This window comes from Canis lupus, chromosome 27, assembly GCF_011100685.1.
Source record: "Canis lupus familiaris isolate Mischka breed German Shepherd chromosome 27, alternate assembly UU_Cfam_GSD_1.0, whole genome shotgun sequence".
Taxonomy (NCBI): Eukaryota; Metazoa; Chordata; class Mammalia; order Carnivora; family Canidae; genus Canis; species Canis lupus.
The window spans coordinates 8,447,899-8,463,970 of record NC_049248.1 but is presented as its reverse complement, the minus strand read 5'-3'; the positions used below and the strand labels follow the sequence as shown (position 1 = coordinate 8,463,970).

Sequence of the window (16,072 nt, the reverse complement as noted above, 5' to 3'; positions counted from 1 at the left end):
TCCCTTAAAGCACAGAGTTTGTTAAGGACAAAAGAAAGCTCTGTGCATATTTCAAAATGGTTTACTTTCCCCCTCTCCCTGCTGTGTGTACAGGATGATTTTTCTTTGATTTTTAAAGTAGGATTCCAGCAGGGCTTCTTAGATTTAAATTCAAGAAAGCTCCTTTAAAACTGATGATTCTCAGATTTTTTTTTTTTTTTTTGATTCTCAAGCTAGTCTATACTGAGCTTTGAGCCTTTCATCGATTACAGTTTAAAGTGTTTCTATGAATATTGGCTTCAACTGCTGGCTTTTGATTCTGGACTTCTGATTCTGGGAAGCTGTGATTCTCTGTTACCTGTCAGACTCTCTAGTTTTGGGGACAACTTCAATGTGACTTCAATTCTCTGAGGACTTAAGAAGAGTTGTTGATTTTCTGCCCTTTTCTCATTGTAAGGACAAGAATGATATCTTCTAATCTTCTTACATACCAGACAATAAATTGGAAAGTTATCTACATAATATATTTTTAAAGATAAATATGAAACTTGAATGTACAGTTTACATGTTCTACGTTCATAATTTCATAATTACACTTTACCTGTTTGACACTCTTTTTTTAAAAAAGATTATTTATTTATTAATGAGAGACACACAGAGAGAGGCAGAGACACAGGTAGAGGCAGAAGGAGAAGCAGGCTCCATTGAGGGATCCTGATGCAGGACTCGATCCTGGGTCCCCAGGATCACACCCTGGACTGAAGGCAGATGCTTAACCACTGCGCCACCCAGGCATCCCAATAGAATCTTTTTTTATAGATGCCAAATGTGCAAAAAGGTAAAGAGGAAAGAGAGGAAGCAAAATATTCAAAGTTTTAAAATATTTGGACTATTTATTTTTTCATTATTGATGTTGCAAAAATGAGTATTAAACCCTTCCTTTTTTACATTTTCCTTTTTTACAATCTGATGATAGGGCCTTAAACCCAATGTATATAGAGGGCATAAAACAAAATTGGGTTGAGTATCAATGGCATAAAATGCTCATATTCAATCTTTCCCAGCTCATTCCAGGGCACACACAACAGATCTACACTTTAATGTTTGTGTGATTTGTCTCAGTGTGGTAAGCACTTTATCATAATTGCCTTAGTTAACAACAACATTTTTATGAGGCAGGAGGGGCATCAAAATAGGATAAGGCCAACTCATTGTTGCCCCTCTCATTGGGACACAGTTATGGAACAGTCTAAGGGTAGAGAGAGGAAGAAGGAAACAAGTTACCCTTTCTGGTAAATCAAGTTTTTTTGTAGGCTTAGAAGAGTAAAGAAAGAGGTAAGCAAGCTGAATAAACTAAATACAAGATTTGTTATGAACTAACAGAATTTGACCTATTTGAAAGTGAGAGATGGTGGGAACTACATAAGAGGACAGGGCACATCAAATGGGAACATAAATGAGTAACGTAAATGAGGACCTAGGAAAGAACAAGGAAATCCTACAGAGAGGAAAGTTAAGAAGCAGCAGGGGTTTTCTAAATAAGGATGTGTGAATTTCACTGATAGGAATCAAGGAAGAGAGACACATTGTGCTCACATTTAGACAACACGCAAAGTATTTAGAGTACAATCCCAATAAAGGCTTATGTAACAGACTAAACATGTGCTGAGGGTATAGCCAAATTAATGCAATTGGGGGAAATTTTTCATATTCTAAATATGAAACAAACCATTGAAGGAGTAATTGTTGAAAATAATCTAGAATCTTATTGGGCTTCCTTACTTGTGTTTAAATGTTTAACATAGTCTTATTTTGAAGTATGTATATGAAATAGCACCATAATGTATTCAGATCTTGGAACAGTCTGAAGGGCTTAATCTTGGCCCCCTGTCCTACACAACTCTTGCTAACAACCCCTTTTCTGCCAACTGCATCTGTGTAAGGACCAGTAATGTTCAAGTCAGGTCAATTGAATAGTGTTCCACAATATAGTCATAAGAGCAAAACATGACATGGAAAATTAACAGTCTTTTAATCCAAAGTCAGAGCCTTCCAAATCACATGAGCCTTTGTGAACACGTTGTAACCTTCATTTTAATTGCTGTAATTTAGAGTTGCCCACTTTTACTTCCTTTCTCTGCTTAAGAAGAGGTCATAGTCCTCACATTGACTATATTTCCTCATTCCTTCCAAATTTACTTCCTCTTCATGCTTACTTTCTCCTTCCCTTGCTAACCCTAGAGACAGTAGCCAGGGAAGGAGGGCTGTGGAAGGAAGAAGAGCATGGCAAGAGGTGAAAAATTCAACCACAAATTCTCCTAAGTAATAAACTCAGCATTTCCTCTCACGCTTAGTTTCGCTGATTCCAGAAGGACTTACCCCATAGCCCTGCTGACACACATATTCTTCTGTCTCCCCTTGCTTTCCTCCTGTTCTGCTTTCCCATATCTTTCTTGATTACTCATTTATGTTTCTTCTTTTATGAAATAATTTTGGAATTGTGTGTGAGTATACATTTTTAAAAACATTAAATAACTAAAATATTCTGTTGTCCTTGCACATGACAGATGAGTTGATTGAGTGGAACTATTGGGTCATAAACATTCAAAATTTTTTTAAATTTTTATTTATTTATGATAGTCACACGCAGAGAGAGAGAGAGAGAGAGAGAGAGAGGCAGAGACACAGGCAGAGGGAGAAGCAGGCTCCATGCACCGGGAGCCCGACATGGGATTTGATCCCAGGTCTCCAGGATCGCACCCTGGGCCAAAGGCAGGTGCCAAACCACTGCGCCACCCAGGGATCCCAGGTCATAAACATTTTAACAGTGTATTACTGCATATCCATTGTCACTTGCTGTCTGAGGTCAGTGTTGTTTTGTTCCTTTGGCTTATAGGTTACCTATTTTTCCCCTTGTAGTAAAGACATGTTGTTGAAGTAATTAATATGTGTGATTTTCTTTTTATTATTTATTTCCCAAAATACAATGATCCATTTTAATCTACATATTTCATTATCTTTCTCTATTTAGAAATGTTTTATTACTCCAATTACATATTTGACAGATATTTTCTTTTATCCCATTTATTAGAAAAGACTTCTATTTCCTAGGTTGTATTTCTACTCTTCATACCCTATAGATCATTTTTGTCCTCTTCAATTGTCTAATAGAGTTTCTCAGATTTAGCTTTCTCCTATAAATTTATTTTTCTCTACCATCTATTACCATCTTTACTTCTTGCCATACAGATTTTAATTATAATGTAACAGTTTTAATATTCTACAAACCTTGTTAACTTCACCAAGCTATTCAACTCTTTCTATTATAATTTGATGTTGTCATACTTCCCATATTTGTTTGTTCATATCTCATAAAGGCCACAACATCTGAAAACCTACTGAGGATGACAAAATATCTAACTTCTCAGGAGTTGCTTTTCCTTCTGTTGATACTCCATGTCTAACCCAATAATCCTTCATAACATAAAGCTGATTTTTTTTGTTCATTCAATATATGAGATACAAATGTGTGTCACTCAGGTTTATTTCTGCATATCTGTGTGTTAATTTGTATCCTGACTTTAATGGGTTCATTTATTAGTTTTACTAGTTTTTTGTTGATTTAGGGTATTATGTCAGAGAGGAAAGTTAAGAAGCAGCAGGGGTTTCAATTAATTGAAAATAATTGTCAAATTATTTGAAATTGTGAAAATAATGTCACAAATAGTGACATAAAAGTTTTACTTCTTCCTTTCCTGTATGGATGCCTCTTGAAGTGTGGATCTTAACAAAAGTATTTGGTTTTTTCAAAGATTTTGTTTATTCATGACAGACACACAGAGAGAGGCAGAGACACAGGCAGAGGGAGAGGCAGGCTTCCTGCAGGAAACCCTATGCAGAATTCAATCCCGGGACCCTGAGATCATGCCCTGAGCCAAAGGCAGATGCTCAACCACTGAGCCACCCAAGTGTCCCTTGACAAACATTTATATAAATAAAATCCTTTAGCCAGTATCTACATTTTAAAAAATGTCTTCCTAATTTTCAGCTTATTTCACCTTCCATCACCAGGACAAATAACAGAAACATTAAGAGGAAAAAGAGGAGACTGATTATGTGGCCCTTACACAAATTAATATGTTTGTTCTTGGACTTATCGTTCAAAACTCTTAATTTTATTCTAATGTCCTTTTGATAAGTTGTAGGACTGGCAATTTACTTACAAGGACTGGATAGATCTAGGCAGTTCTAATATCTTGAGACCAAGGATGTATGGTGTTCAAACATGTTTTTTCTAGTTCTTTCTAGAGATCAGCAGGTAAGTTATTAAATAAAGGTGAAAACATAAAATGTGGGAAAGAAACCATATTGTATCAAGTTCAGTTGGATGAAAGGAAAGCACACTGTGAGGGTAAACTACTTTCTCACAAAGAACTCTAAAAAAAAAAAGAAGCAGGAGTTGAAAGTCTATGCTGAAGAACATTGGGAAACTCAAATATGAAAAGCTGAAGATGTCAAGTACAACATGAATAAGCTAACAGATGATGAAATCAGTCCAGGCTTGGAGTAAAGGGTTTATATTACAGATGTGGAGAAAGAATGAGATCAAGAATGAGGAGAGAGGTCAGTGTGGGATTATCTATAACACATAATTCAATAGCTATTGCGTACATAGAGTGTGATTGTGTTTGACTAGCTTAAGGAGCCAATAAAATGCTAAACATAATTATCAGGGGGGTCATAAATATGTAAGGGCATTTATAATGTTACTTGGTTGAGAAAAATAATTTAGACTCAATATGGGAGTAATATAGTCCAGTTGTAAACCATAAAACTGTGATATTAGATAGCTTAGCCATGGCAATTGTTGGAGTAAAGAGAAAAAGATCCAGTCTCTGGCTGGTAGGAAAACAGTATGAACTTTCTCCCCCTGGACGCTGCCAAGTAAGCATCGTTAAAGTCTCCACTCCCACTGCCGTCATGTCTAAGTCAGAGTTTCTCAAAGAGCTTGAGCAGCTGTGGAATTTCTTCATCAGTGGTTTGAGCTTCAAAACAACCTATGAGACTCTAAGGAGCCATTTTGAGCAATGGGGAATGCTCATTGACTGTGTGGCAATGAGAGACCCCAACACCAAGCTCTCCAGAGGCTTTGGGTTTGTCATGTATGCCACCATGGAGGAGGTGGATGCAGCCATGAAGGCAAGGCCACACAAGGTGGATGGAAGAGTTGTGGAACGAAAGAGGGCTGTCTCACAAGAAGATTCTCAAAGACCTGGTGCCCACTTAACTGTGAAAAAGATTTTTGTTGGTGGCATTAAAGAAGACACTGAAGAACATCATCTAAGATATTATTTTGAACAGTATGGGAAAATTGAAGTGATTGAAATCATGACTGACCGAGGCAGTGGCAAAAAGAGAGGTTTTGCTTTTGTGACATTTGATGACCATGACTCTGTAGACAAGATTGTCATTCAAAAATACCATACTGTGAATGACCACAACTGTGAAGTAAGGAAAGCCCTATCAAAGCAAGAGATGGCTAGTGCTTCGTCCAGCCAAAGAGGCTGAAGTAGTTCTGGAAACTTTGATGGTGGTCATGGAGGTGGTTTTGGGGGGAATGACAACTTTGGTCTGGAGGGAACTTCAGTGGTCGAGGTGGTTTTGGTGGCAGTCGAGGTGGTGGTGGATACAGTGGCAGTGAAGATGGCTATAACAGATTTGGTGATGATGGAAGCAACTTTGGAGGTGGTGGAAGCTATAACGATTTTGGCAATTGCAACAATCAATCCTCAAATTCTGGACCCATGAAAGGAGGAAATTTTGGAGGCAGAAGCTCTGACCTCTATGGTGGTGGAGACCAATGCTTTGCCAAACCACGAAACCAAGATGGCTATGGTGGTTGCAGCAGCAGCAGCTATGGCAGTGGCAGAGGTTTTAATTACGCCAGGAAACAAAGCTTAGCAGGAGAGGAGAGCCAGAGAAGTGACAAGGAAGCTATAGGTTACAACAGATTTGTGAACTCAGCCAAGCACAGTGGTGGCAGGGCCTAGCTGCTACAAAGAAGACATGTTTTAGACAATACTCATGTGTATGGGCAAAAAACTTGAGGACTGTATTTGTGATTAATTGTATAACAGATTATTTTAGTTTCTGTTCTGTGGAAAGTGTAAAGCATTCCAACAAAGGATTATAATGTAGATTTTTTTTTTGCACCCATGCTGTTGATTGCTAAATGTAATAGTCTGATCATGATGCTGAATAAATGTGTCTTTAAAAAAAAAAAGAAAACAGTATGAAGACAATATCATGCTTCTGTCTCCTACATATTGGTTGTAAAGTAGGATCCCTAGTCTTGAAGCACTCAGCACTTTGAAGAGGTAACCAAGAGAGTACAAGTGAAGCCTAAGTAGAGCATATGAAACAAATTATTTGAATTGGTACCTGACAAAGGCTATCACAAAACTGGAGTAAATTACTGGAATTGGGGAGGGGGAATCAGAGTATAATGGAATCAAAAGAATATTAAGTGAAAAAAATATGAAAACAAGGGCAATATTGAGTGAGGACCAAGAACATAAAGGAGTTAGAAGACATTGCACTCTGGGGTTTTGAAGGGAAAAGAAAACCAGATGCAAGGGATTCAAAAAATAATAAAATATTTTTGCAGATAAGTATTTTCCCTTAAATATAATCCAGAAGATATTTTAATTTTACATATTATTTTCCAGTTGTGTCAAAATATAATTGAAATGCATCACTGTATAAGTTTAAGGTGCAAAACATAATGGTTTGAATTACATATATTGTGAATTGATTATCATAAGTTTAGTTAGCATCCATTATCTCATATAGATACAATAAAAAGAAAATTTTTTAAATTGTTTTTCTTTGTGGCAAGAACTCTTAGGATTTACTCTAACAACCTTCATATATATTGTACAGCAAAGTGAGCTACAGATATCATGTTACAAATGTATGACATACCTTATACTTATTTATTTTATAACTGAAGGTTTGTACCGCTTGATCACCTTTCTCCAGGAAAATTTTATTATATTTTATTTATTCATGGAGACACACAGAGAAAGGCAAAGACATAGGCAGAGGGAGAAGCAGACTTCTTGTGGGGAGCATATATCTGTATTAATTTGTATCCTGACTTTAATGGGTTCATTTATTAGTTTTACTATTTTTTTTGTTGATTTTGGGTATTATGTCATTCACAAATAGTGACATAAAAGTTTTATTTCTTCCTTTCCAGTATGGATGCCTCTTGAAGTGTGGATCTTAACAAAAGTGTTTGGTTTTTTCAAAGATTTCGTTTATTCATGAGAGACACACAGAGAGAGGCAGAGATACAGGCAGAGAGAGAAGCAGGCTTCCTGCAGGAAGCAGGATTCAATCCCGGGACCCTGAGATCATGCCCTGAGCCAAAGGCAGATGCTCAACCAATGAGTCACCCAGGTATCCCTATCCAGGAAATATTTTAAAATCATGTGTTATTGTGTCTAAATTCATGTGCACTAAATCAAGTTATAAAAAAAAATAGGGATGTGCATAGCTAAAATTTTCCAATCACTAATGATTATAATTTAAAATCTTTGGTATCTACAATGATTTTGACCAGATCCAAATAATTCATAATTCATCATTGTTAGCTATGTGCCTAGTCAAATCCATCACAGGCCCTTTGCTCAAATCTCTTGAAGGCTTCCAAACTGTTCCCTTTAAAGTGTAAAATAGTTTAATAATATTTACTAACTTTTTCAACAATAGAAGTTGAAATACCCTGTTACCTCATTTACTCATATGAATCTTTTTTACTACTGTAACAAACCCCAGTGATTTGCTTACCAGTAGTTGGCAAAAATTGCACTGTTCCAAATTTCCTGGAATTTATGTTTCATAAAATGTTTAGAAATTAAAAAGGATCTTCTGTAAGATTAAGTTCAGTCGTTTTCAGACTTGAGTACTGTTATCTTGGTGATGTTTGCAAAGGTTGTGCTGACAGAGATAGCATAAAGGGATTCATTGTCTAAATCTTCAATTTCATATGTACTTGCCTAAAATTTCTCTTTTCCAAACTTCTCCATCAAAATTGCCTTTCTCTATAAAAGAAAGATATATATATATATCTTTTTTTTTCTCTTGAGTTTATTTCCTGGGTGTTGTAAACTCCATTGGGTCAATTAACACTAAATGAAATACTGGTGCATGTTTAGAAAGGGGATTACTCTACTTATAGATGACAAATACATTTGAAAGAATATTTACATTTCTTTGCTTTCAATAAAATTGAAGGGGTATCGATAATAATAATTGATGATAGTTTCTTGTATAATTTTTGGTACATAACTGAAAAGGAGAACAACAAATCAAATGGCATTGCTGTAACAAAACTTTCTCTATTTCTGTTTCCATATTTATCTGAATGAAATTTTTCAGTACTTTGATCTATAAAACATTGTGAAAAAATTTATGCTGAATCCTGTAGATTACAGTAACATATAACATTAATTATGAATACATACTATACTTTTAAAAAATATTTTTAGTTATTTATTCGTGAGAGATTCAGAGAGGCAGAGGCATAGGCAGAGGGAGAAGTAGGCTCCCTACATGGAGCCCAATGTTGGACTCGATCTTAGGACCCTGGGATTACACCCTTAGCCAAAGGCAGATGCTCAACCACTGAGCCACCCAGGTGCCCCCTGAGAATTTTTTAAATACCTAACTCTGATTCTTCTGAAGTCATTGTTATTACAATTTTTGTTAGTGCACAAATAAAATAAAATAATCATAACAAAATCCTGGTAAGTAATTATTAAACACAAAGAGTACAATTTTATTGGAAAAAGCCTCTCAGTTAAATGGATTGGACTTTAAAAATTATAACATGTCGGCATTTGTATTCTTCTTTGGAGAAATATTCATGTCTTCTGCCCATTTATTGACTGATTATTGGGTTTTGGGGTGTTGAGTTTGATAAGTTCTTTATAGATCTGGGATACTAGCCCTTTATCTTCTCCTATTCTGTAGGTTGTCTTTTAGTTTTGTTGACTACTTCCTTTGCTGTGCAGAAGCTTTTTATCTTAATGAAGTCCCAATAGTTCATTTTTGCTTTTGTTTCCCTTGCTTTGGAGATGTGTCTAGCAAGAAGTTGCTGTGGCCAAAGTTGAAGAGTTTATGTTCTCCTCTAGGTATTTTGATGGATTCTTGTCTCACGTTTAGGTCTTTCATCAATTTTGAGCTTATCTCTGTATATGATGTAAGTTTCATTCTTGTACATGTGGCTGTTCAATTTTCTCAATACCATTTGTTGAAGAAGAGACTGTCTTTTTCCATTGAATATTCTTTCCTGCTTTGTCAAAAATTAATTGACCATAGAGGTGAGGGTCCACTTCTGGGTTCTCTACTCTTTCACGTTGATCTATATATCTGTTTTTGTGCCAATACCATACTGTCTTGATGATCACAGCTTTGTAATAGAGCTTGAAGTCTGAAATTGTGATGCCACCAACTTTGGTTTTCTTTTTCAACATGCCCGTGGCTATTCAGGGATTTTTCTAGTTCCATACAAATTTTGGGATTATTTGTTCCAGTTGTGTGAAAAATGTCCATGATAACTGAGTGATGGGGATTAAGAAGGGCACATGATATGATGAGCATGGGTGTTATATGCAACTGATGAATTACTGAACTCTACATCTGAAACTAATGATGTACTATATGTTGGCTAATTGAATTTAAATGAAATTTTAAAAATTATAACATGTATTCATAACTGAGTGTTAATTATTATAAAATATAAAAAACCCAAACTGATAGATATTTTATAAAATAATTGCCATGCACTTTTCAAAACTATTAATATATTCAAAGACAAAGAAACATTGCTGAACTATTTTAGATTAAAGAAAACCAAAAAGACATGGTAACTAGGGGCAACTCAGTGGTTCAGTGGTTGAGTGTCTGCCTTCAGCTCAGGTCATGATCCCAGGGTCCTGGGATCGAGTCCTGCATGAGGCTTCCTGCAAGAAGCTTGCTTCTCCCTCTGCCTATGTCTCTGCTTCCCTCTGTGTGTATCTCATGAATAAATAAATAAAATCTTTAAAAAAAAGACATGGTAACTGTATAAAATGATATTGGAAAGTAGACCAGGTGGTAGTTGGGAGGGTAGGGGAAGAAGAATATTTACATATTCTCAAAGTGTCTTTCCACAGATTACTTGAGCACAAAAGGAAAAATCATAAATTTATATAGTGGAGAAACTTGTAGACATCACTTAACCAAATGATGAAAGCAAATGGGATTTTCTTGTGCTATAGAAGATATTATTGAGGAAATTAGCAAAATATGATTAAGGTTTGCAGATTAAATAATGTATAGTTCCCATGCTAATGTCTTGACTCTATAAATTTCTCCTGATTTTCATAATTGTACTGTGGTTATGAAAGAGAATATCATTATTTTTAGAAAACATAAAGAAATAGGAAATACTTGCCTGTTTTAAGGAGCTATTTAGGAGAAAATGAACATCATGTCTTAACTCTCAGATGGTTGAGAAAATAAAATCTGTATGAAAGAGTATATAAAACTAAAAACATGTAAATGTACATTCATTCTCCAGTCCTTTGATAAGGCCAAGGTTATTACTTTTTTATTGGTTTTTGCCTCCTTATTCTTGAATAATCTTACATCTATAAAGCATTATTTAAGATAACCAGTTTAAGATTGTTTCAAATAGAGTCAGAGCTTAAACATATTTTTTTTCAAACAATTTGTATGTGAAATCTGCCCAGATTTTTAGGATTTTTGCTAATCTTTAAAGATTTTTATTCATATTTAATCCAAAAATATCTTTTTAGTGACTCATTTTCCCAAAATGCTCCATCTTTATAGAAACAATTCTTCACTTAATTCATATTAATTCATATTCTATCCATTAATGAAATATTTATTTAACTGCATAGGGACAGTTCCTATAAGGGTGCGAGAGCTAAAATATCTGAACTAATGATGGTTCTTTAAACACTTTTGAAAAGGGGTCCCAAGGGATATGATTAATGTCACTAATTTTAAAATTAAACTAATGATGTCCCATAAAGTGGTTTAAGGTGCAGTGCCATACGGCTCTTTCTGTCACCCTCAATCAAGTGTTAGTATCAATGAATAGCATTCATTGTTCAATGCAGTGGTCAGACTGTTATGAATTATACTAATTGCAGTATCTGGCACTGGCTGATTAAGAAAAAGTCATAATTGACTCCTATTAGTCTCAAAAATTGTACCAAGTAGTTTATGAAGTGCTTGGAATATACCAGAGCATGAATTCCCTCCCCATAGGGATCATATATGTTCAGATGTGGCTAGTCAGGAAGGGGAAAGGCTGATATCCCGAAGAAGAAAAAAAAAAGGACAAATAAATAAATAAATTATATTGTATGCAAGAATGTAAAAATTTTGTAGACAAAAAGAAAAATAAATACAGCAGCAGAGACAGTGATGAGGAATTATTTTTTATTTTATTTTTTAAAAAATATTTCATTTACTTGAGGGAAAGAGAGGTAGAGAGGATGAGCAGGGAAGAGAGGGAGAAGCAGGCTCCCCATGAGCATGGAACCTGATGTGGGGTTTGATCCCAGGACCCTGAGATCATGACCTGACACTTAACTGAGCCACCCAGTTGCCCCAAGGAATTATTTTTAAAAATAATTATGGGAAAGACTCACTAAGAAATTCAAGTGAGATTTGATGGTGAGAGAATTTAATGTTGTAGACAAAGGAAACAACTGGGCACAATGGCCTCAAGGCAGGACTACACTTGGTGTGCTTTGGGGGGCAATAGGAGGCCAATAGTATGGCAGGAGACTAAACAGTAGGGAAAGAGTCAAAGTCAATTCAGAGATATGAGGAGAGTGGTGGTGGTGGTGGGAGCTGGTTAGTCCTCTATAGATCATTATAAGTGGTTAAGATCTTACTAAGTGAGATAGGGAACCTTTGGAGAATTTTGAACAAATGAATGTTATGACCTGACATAAAGTTAAACGATTCACCCTGGTTAGCTAGTTGAAAATAGATACTTGGGAGGGGTAAAGGGAGTTAGGATGAGGCAGGATAGTCATGAGTTGATGGGGACTCTGACCAAAGTGATTGTAACAGATATCTATTTTTAAAGTGATACGAATAGAAACACCTGAGTGGCTCAGTTGGTTAGGCATCTGAGTTGGTTTTGGCTCAGGTCATGATTTCATGGGTAGTGGGATCAGGTCCCATGTTGGGTTCTTTGCTCAGCTGGGAGTCTGCTTGAAGATTCTCTCCCTCTGCCCCTCCCCCTGCTCATCTGTGCACACTCTCTCTTTAAAATAAATAAATAAATCTTTTTAAAAAATATAAAGTAATACAAATAGTGATACAATTAAAGTGATACAATTGATAAAGTGATACAATTCTCAAAGAATTGGATATGCAATGTGGGTGAAAGAGAGGAATCAATGATGATATCAAGACTTTTGATCAAAAGAACAAAAATTGGTGGTGTTGCCATCAACATGCCTGCCTTTCATATGACAGTGAAAACCGAAGATCTGTATTGGTAACCCATGGATTTCCCCTATTTACATCCTGTAATGTCTAATAATAGATCAGGAGTGTTCCACTGGAATATCGTAATGCCTATTTCAGATTGCTCCTTTAATTTCCTTTATGAAAAAAAATAATTTCCTTTATGGAGTGGGCTATGCATAAAGAATTAGAACTGAGTTTGAATCTGAATCAGAACCAGCTCCAAGAAATATTCTATTCAGACTTCACAGCAGTACATTGGCGCATTTCCTAAGTGGCGCATTTCCTAACCAGCATTTCATACTGGTTCCCTAACAATTCTTTTCTAGCATCTAAGTCAAATTCTTTATTCGGTAGTCAACATAATGGATATCATTTATCTTAATCAGAAAAGCTGTCACAAAATAATTACAATGATTTATTTTTGTGCCACCTCTTTAACACCTCTTTAAGATTTCCATCACATTTTTTTTTACTAAAAGAAATTTTATTTAAATTCAAGTTAGTCAACATACAGTGTAATATTAGTTTCAAGTGTTCAATATATTCATTCCAAACTTCCATAAAACAGCCAGTGCTCCTAACGACAATTTCCTTCCTTAATCTCCATCACCTACTTCACCCATCCTCTCATCCACCTCCCCTCTGGTAGCCATCAATTTGTTCTTTATGGGTAAGAGTCTGTTTCTTGGTTTGCCTCTTTTTTTTTTCCTTTTGCTTTTTTGTTTTGTTTCTTAAATTCCACATATGAATGAAATAATACTGTATCTGACATATCTGCAAATGATATATCCATCACATTTTTACTTTTTATCAACTTGTTTTTGAGAGAGAGAGAGAGTGTGTGTGTGTGACATGGGGGAGGGGCAGAGAGAGAGGGAGAGCGAATCTTTAAGCAAGCTCCAATCTCAGCAGGGAGCCCGATGTGGGGCTCTGTCTCACAACTCTGACATAATGACCTGAGCTGAAATCAAGAGTCAGACATTTAACCGCCTGAGCCACCCAGGTGCCCCTATTTAACCTTTTAATCAAAGGTATCAATCTTTGGTAGTTACTGTTTGGGCACTTGTTTGTGTATATGTAAATTGAATTGATTAATAGGTCATGAACCATATGAATAATTCTTCTATCTGTATTTTGACAATTTTCACTTTCTTTTTCAGTATCCACTCTATAATGCCAGACTCCTGGGGACTTAACTTTCCCAGAATAATCTTAATCTCATATGGGGTTCTAAAACATATAATGAAATTCATGTATCAGTAATTGCAGTCACATAGAAGATCCTTAAACCTTCCTTTGTAACCCAGTTGTTTGGCAGAAAAGCTGGAAGTCCTCCACACAACTCCATTAGTTTTTCTTTATTCTTATATCTGTTAGTTTTGTCTCAACATACACCACCCCACTTTAATTCACCCTTAGTATTTCCTCCTTTCTCTCTCTCTTTCTCTTTTTTGAGAGATATTAATTTTTCTTTTTCTTTTTCTTCTTCTTCTTCTTCCTTTTTTTTTTTTTTTCAGTAGACTCCATGCTGGGCTTGGATAGGACTTGAACCCACAACCCTGAGATCAAGACCTGAGTTGAGATCAAGTTGGATGCTTAACTGACTGAGCCACCCAGGGTCTCCCTTAGTATCATTTGTTCTTGAATTACTTGTGTGGCAAATACAGAAAAAATTATTGGTTTAAAAGCTCTCTATGGTTACTTTAATATTCCAGGAATTGTGCAAGTCATTTTGGGGTTCATTTATCTGGAAAAACCCATTACCCTCTGATTACAAAAGTTAAAGACACTTAGCTAAAATTCCTAGGAAAAGCTCTGCAAATAAAGCAAAAGAATCCTTTTCAATGGGTGTCAAGATTACTATTTGGCAAAGTGATTATGGGTTATTGTTTTTCTTTTTCTTGCTCTTAGGAGTGCTGGGACCTGGTAAAGAAGTATTGTCAGAGAGAGGCCTCTGGTCTGAGTAGAAACAAGTTTGAGAAGCAGTACATATTGTGGGAGCCCCTATGAACAGGCAGGGTTAATGCACACAAGGGCAAGAACGATCTGATAGTCAATTTTAAGTTTCTATTTTGTTTTCCTGTGATTTCTTTAAATCTTTATTGAGAGTTATTAGCAGAAATATGGGGAAGAAACATGACAAAAGAACAGAAGTGATCCTAAAGAAGGTAGGAGAGGTAGATTGAGAAGTCATTAAAACATGTAAACATCCACTGAAGAGTTTCAGAAATTTTAGGCATGGGGTTAAAATTCCTTGCATGATCACAGGTAAAGGCTCAAATTATAGATGCTTGAGTATTTTTTTTAAAAAGAGTTGACTTTAGTTGTGTGGAGATTTTGTGTTTACTTGAGCTATGCATACTGTTTTCCATATTGTTCTTCATTCTGTTTCTGAGTTATTTTTCTATCTTTCAAATACAACCCTATTTCTCTGACTAAACTTTTTTTTTTTTTACTAAACTCTTTTATTACATTCTCATCTTCCATGCAAAGTCACGATTATTTGCTTGTTTTTCTAGTTCCTAACTTCCAAATTTAAATCCTTCTGTGTCTTTAGATAGCTTACAGTTCATTCATACAACTTCAAAATACAACTTTGTACTACTTATCTCTATTCCTGGAATATTTCCTCCCTTATCTGCATGACTACTATTGATGCAGCTTCAGATTTAGCAGAGGACAGAGCTTCCTTTACCCTGTTGATGCTATGAGATATTTAAAGTACTCATATACATTGCCCTCCAAATCTATGCCACACTCTTGTAGTTGCTGATTTTCTCGTTTATGGCCCTTTGTTCATCTATGAATTCATATTATCTGTCCCAGAGACTAGCATCTACTGGATGATCAGTAAATATTTCTTAAGTAAGTGATTGAAGAAATGAAGAAATTACAGGGCCCCATACTATTTTAAAAAGGTGCTCCTTTACCATTAATATACAAATAAAATATGTAGCATATCAGTCATAAATATAAATACAACTCAATTTTTTGTTTGATTACTTCAGAACTTTTAGTATATGCATAACAGTATGTGTACAAAGATTTGCAGACATTTATAAAATGTAATCATACTATAATATTCTGTATCCTGATTTTCTCACTTATAAAATAGCATGGATTTTGCAAGTCCATACGGAAAAATGTGCTATTATTCTTTTTAACAGCTGCATAGTATTCCATTGAATGGATGTTCTAAATTTCTTTTTTTTTTTTTTAAGAGAGAGAGAGTGTGAGCAGGGATTAAAGGCAGAGGGAGAGAGAGAGAGACTCTCAAGCAGGCTCCATGCTCAGTAGGGAGCCTAACACAGGGCTCAATCCCACAATCCTGAGATCATGATCTGAGTCAAAATCAAGAGTTGGACACATAACTGACTGAGCCATCCAGGCATACCTAGATGTCCTAAATTTTGCTGACAACTTTCTCTTCTTATTGGATACATGCTTGCAACTGAATCAAAACAGTGTTAAATTTTGGCAATATTTGCACTTTGGGAATGAGTACATAACTGTATGATCACACTCT

The 16,072-nt window shown here is 35.6% G+C and overlaps 1 pseudogene; it reads left to right on the top strand.

Annotated features, from left to right (window-relative positions):
• Positions 1 to 4,959: 4,959 nt before the first annotated feature.
• On the top strand, positions 4,960 to 14,556 carry LOC100685910 (annotated as a pseudogene).
• The last annotated feature ends 1,516 nt before the right edge of the window (positions 14,557 to 16,072 follow it).